The sequence below is a fragment of the Oncorhynchus kisutch genome, linkage group LG20, assembly GCF_002021735.2.
Source record: "Oncorhynchus kisutch isolate 150728-3 linkage group LG20, Okis_V2, whole genome shotgun sequence".
Classification (NCBI taxonomy): Eukaryota; Metazoa; Chordata; class Actinopteri; order Salmoniformes; family Salmonidae; genus Oncorhynchus; species Oncorhynchus kisutch.
Window position 1 is genome coordinate 207,501 of NC_034193.2, and position 5,248 is coordinate 212,748.

The following is a 5,248-nucleotide window of genomic DNA, read 5'->3' on the forward strand; positions in this document are numbered from 1 at the left end:
TCATAAGAAGTAAAAGGTCAACTCTGAGTTTGAAAAGGCTTCAGCCTAGGTCTGGCCTGGAAAGGTATTCACTCCAGACAATATGACCTCTCTCTTTTAAAACCATCTGAGGGGAAATGCTGCCAGTGGAATGTTTGCAGTCTACTCAGTTTCAACATCATGGTTAATGACCTTAAGTCAAATCAAATAGTATTTGCCACATGCCCCGAATACAACAGGTGTTGACCTTATCATCATGAAATGCCGAATACAACAGGTGTTGACCTTATCATCATGAAATGCCGAATACAACAGGTGTTGACCTTATCATCATGAAATGCCGAATACAACAGGTGTTGACCTTATCATCATGAAATGCCGGAGAAGCCAGCCAGCTCTATATTATCCATGTCGTCGTTCAGCCACGACTCGGTGAAACATAAGATATTAGTTTAATATCCCTTTGGTAGGATAGTCTTAATCCTAGATCAAGTTTATTTTCCCAATGATTGCATGTTGCCAATAGTACTGATGGTAGTGGTGGTTTACCCACTCACCTACGAATTCTCACATGGCACCCCGACCTACGCCCCCGTTTTTTCAGTCTTTTCTTCCTGTGAATGACTGGGATTTGGGGCTGATCTCAAGAAAGCAGTATTTCCTTAGCGTTGGACTCATAAAATAAAAAAATCTTTGTCCAGTTTGAGGTGAGTAATCCCTGTTCTTATGTCAAGAAGCTCTGGACATCATCTGCTAGTTTTTTTGTTTTTTCACCTTTATTTAACCAGGTAAGCTAGTTGAGAACAAGTTCTCATGAATAACAGAGTGCAATACTCCCTGATGTCTCTCAATGTCAGACATACTAGTAATAATAAGCGATGATCACTGAAATTGACTGGCACAGACAATGCAGATCCAGTTAGTCAATCTGTCTAGAACTAGCTAGGTATACATAACTACCAAGTACACTGCCCAAACAAAGTCCCCAGTCCTAAAAACATACCCCACCCCTGTCCTCAAAACATAACCCCATGTCCCTCTCCTCTGCAGAACATTGCTGGCTAATTGTGCCTAACTACCAGGTACACTGCCAAAACCCCCACCCCCAGTCCTAAAAACATATCCCCTGGAATAAGTCCCAAATGTCACTCTCCACTATGTAGTGCACTACTATAGTGCACTCAAAATCAGAGCTCTATGGACTATTTGGGAATAGGGTGCCATTTAGGACTCAGCCAGGTCCACTCTCAACTCTCAACCAGTGTGTGTCTGCTGTTCCAGTGACCTCTAACAGCTCTTATAAATAAACCCTCAGAGGACTAATAATGCACACCCTTCTATTTCCAGATGACCTCAAGGATAAAGGCCCCTACTACAAGACACATGCCAAAACACTACTAGTTACTGATTTCATTATCTAAATGGTTCCTTACCTAGCAAAACAGACAAAAATATGATTGAGCTAGCTAAGATCTGAGTTTCTCTAGCTATCTAAACGTTTGTAAAAGTGTCAAAGTCGTTAGCTAACTTGGATAGTTAGCAATGATCTGTTGCCGTCTGACAAATATAACATATTAAGCTACCAACCTCTGGCTAGAGTAGCAAACCAAACAGTTAGGTTTGACTGATTAAATAATGTCCACACAGTTTCAGGAATAATGTCAACTTTGCGAGTGCAAGCTAACCTAGCTACCTCTCACCAGCCAACTAACTAACGTTAGCAATTCACCTCATATCAAGAGCAGCCAGCTAACGATAGCTAGCTTAGTTAGTAAAGTAGCTACGCAAGCTACCCAGCCAGCTAGTTTAGCCAACCAGCTAACTTATCTATCTTTAGTTGGGATATAACGTTAGTAGACAACACTGAACATGACCAAAACAAAAAACATAGGATGTTAGCTATTAAGATATCTAACGTTGGCCATTTGTAAATTAACGTTATCTACCTAGCTAGCAAGCCAGCTATCCAAAATGTGCTATGCAAGCTAGATAGCTATCAAACTTGACAGCTAACGACCCACATCTATTACACAATTGCAATTATCAATTAACAAAAAGGTTAGTAAGATAATCGTGTATTACCCAAAGGTGTCACTCTGAGTTAACACGAACATGTATTTGCGACCGTTATTCGTAACCAACATTACCTTGGAAACCAGGCGGTCCCTTCTCGGGCCTCCTGACGCAATGTTTACGGTGTCAGACTTCTTCTCCGACTTCGACAAAATGGCGGTCCGCAAACAGACGTTAAAGCGTCATTCCGCCACCTACTGTGCTGAAGTGTGTGGTCAATCACAGTTCAAATCATATCAAATTGTATTTTATTTGTAACATGCGCCGAATTCACCTTACAGTGAAATGCCTACTTACGAGCCCCTAACCAACAATGCAGGTTAAAAAAAATACAGATAAGAATAAGAAATCAATGTAACAACTAATTAAAGAGCAGTAAAATATCAATAGTGAGACTATTTTTTAATTTTTTTATTTAACCTTTATTTAACCAGGTAGGCTAGTTGAGAACAAGTTCTCATTTAGAACTGCGACCTGGCCAAGATAAAGCATAGCAGTGTGAACAGACAACAACACAGAGTTACACATGGAGTAAACGATTAACAAGTCAATAACACAGTAGAAAAAAAAGAGTCTATATACATTGTGTGCAAAAGGCATGAGGAGGTAGGCAATAAATAGCGAATAATTACAATTTAGCAAATTAACACAGGAGTGATAAATGATCAGATGATCATGTGCAAGTAGAGATACTGGTGTGCAAAAGAGCAGAAAAGTGAATAAATAAAAACAGTATGGGGATGAGGTAGGTAAATTGGGTGGGCTATTTACAGATGAACTATGTACAGCTGCAGCGATCGGTTAGCTGTGGAGTAAAAGAGGGGGGGGTGGCAATGCACTTAGTCTGGGTAGCCATTTGATTAGCTGTTCAGGAGTCTTATGGCTTGGGGGTAGAAGCTGTTTAGAAGCCTCCAAGACTTCACGCTCCGGTACCGCTTGCCATGCGGTAGCAGACAGAACAGTCTATGAGTAGGGTAGCTGGAGTCTTTGACCATTTTTTGGGGCCTTCCTCTGACACCGCCTGGTATATAGGTACTGGAAGGCAGTAAGCATGGCCCCGGTGATGTACTGGGCGGGCCATTCGCACTACTCTTGTGGTCAGTGCCTTGTGGTCAGAGGCCGAGCAGTTGCCATACCAGGCAGTGATGCAACCAGTCAGGATGCTCTCGATGGTGCAGCTGTAGAACCTTTTGAGGATCTGAGGACCAATGACAAATATTTTCAGTCTTCTGAGGGGGAATAGGTCTTGTCGTGCCCTCTTCACAATTGTCTTGGTGTGCTTGGACCATGTTAGTTTGTTGGTGATGTGGAAACCAAGGAACTTGAAGCTCTCAACCTGCTCCACTACAGCCCCGTCGATGAGAATGGGGGTGTGCTTGGTCTTCTTTTTCCTGTAGTCCACAATCATCTCCTTTGTCTTGATCACATTGAGGGAGAGGTTGTTGTCCTGGCACCACAAGGCCAGGTCTCTGACCTCCTCCCTATAGGATGTCTCATCGTTGTTGGTGATCAGGCCTACCACTGTTGTGTCATCGGCAAACTCAATGATCAAATCAAATGTATTTATAATGCCCTTCTTACATCAGCTGATATCTCAAAGTGCTGTACAGAAACCCAGCCTAAAACTACAAACACCAAGCAATGCAGGTGTAGAAGCACGGTGGCTAGGAAAAACTCCCTAGAAAGGCCAAAACCTAGGAAGAAACCTAGATAGGAACCAGGCAACGAGGGGTGGCCAGTCCTATTCTGACTGTGCCGGGTGGAGATTATAACAGAAAAACCACTTAAGTTGTTTTTTGGGGTTTTTCTGTATTTTACTATTTATATTTTAGAAAACTTTTACTTCACTACATTCCTAAATAAAATAATGTACTTTTTTCCCTGACACCCAAAAGTACTCGTTACATTTTTTATGCTTAGCAGTACAGGAACATGGTCCAATTCACACACTTATCAAGAGAACATCCCTGGTCATCCCTACTGCCTCTGATCTGGTGGACTCACTAAATGCTTCATTTGTAAATGATGTAGCAAGATGTGGAACAGGAGACAGGAACCAGAGTGGCACAACTGCAGTGAGGATAAACAGCAGAAACAGGCACAGCAGGATACAGGATCTTAAATAACAACAAATAGCTAGAAGCATGACTGACTGAACGGAGACTACAATCTGGCAGAGTGGAAGTGGCAGGACTGAGTATTTGTGGAGGTCTTGATTATGGAACGGGTAGCAGCTGGTGGGGATCTGCTCTGACTCCAGCACACCTGTCTCCAACCACACAATCAGAGAGAGAGAGAGAGAGAGAGAGAGAGAGGGGTAGAGAGAGAGGGGGGGGGGGAGAAGGGTAGAGAGAGAGAGGGGGGGGGGAGAGAGGGGTAGAGAGAGAGAGAGGGGGGAGGGGAGAGGAGTAGAGAGAGAGAGGGGGGGAGAGGAGAGAGAGAGAGGAGGGGGAGAGAGGAGAGAGAGAGAGAGAGAGGGGGGAGAAGGAGAGAGAGAGAGAGAGGAGAGAGGGGGGCAGAGAGGAGAGAGAGAGAGAGAGAGAGAGAGGGGGAGAGAGGAGAGAGAGAGAGGGGGGGGAGAAAGGAAGAGAGAGAGAGAGAGGGGGGAGAGAGGAGAGAGAGAGAGAGAGGGGGGGGAGAAAGGAGAGAGAGAGAGAGAGAGGGGGGAGAAAGGAGAGAGAGAGAGAGAGAGAGGGGGGAGAGAGGAGAGGAGAGAGAGAGTAGGGGGAGAAAGGAGAGAGAGAGAGAGAGAGGGGGGAGAGGAGGAGAGAGAGAGAGAGGGGGGGAAAGGAGAGAGAGAGAGAGAGGGGGGGAGAGGGAGAGAGAGAGAGAGAGGGGGGGAGAAAGGAGAGAGAGAGAGAGAGAGAGAGGGGGAGAGAGGAGAGAGAGAGAGAGGGGGGGGAGAGAGGAGAGAGAAGAGAGAGAGGGGGAGAAAGGAGAGAGAGAGAGAGAGAGGGGGGGAGAGAGGAAGAGAGGGGGGGGGGAGAGAGGGAGAGAGAGAGAGAGAGAGGGGGGGGAGAGGAGAGAGAGAGAGAGGGGGGGGAGAGGAGAGAGGAGAGAGAGAGAGGGGGGGGAGAGAGAGGAGAGAGAGAGAGGGGGGGGGGAGAGAGGAGAGAGAGAGAGAGAGAGTGGGGGAGAGAGAGAGAGAGAGAGAACTGGGACTGCAGGTCAAGGAGACACCGGATGTCCACTAGGG

The 5,248-nt window shown here is 45.5% G+C and overlaps 1 protein-coding gene across 5 annotated transcripts in view; it reads right to left on the reverse strand.

Annotated features, from left to right (window-relative positions):
* klhdc3 (kelch domain containing 3) overlaps positions 1–2,237 on the reverse strand; it is a 107,118-nt gene extending 104,881 nt beyond the window's left edge. The window contains exon 1 of one of the 5 annotated variants that reach the window (XM_031800016.1): positions 2,127–2,234. The gene's annotated coding sequence lies outside the window, so the exon portion shown is untranslated. Of the gene's footprint in view, positions 1–2,061 lie in introns of all 5 variants that reach the window. The other 4 variants (XM_031800019.1, XM_031800017.1, XM_031800020.1 and 1 more) reach the window with 4 other exon arrangements.
* Between the last annotated feature and the right edge of the window lie 3,011 nt (positions 2,238–5,248).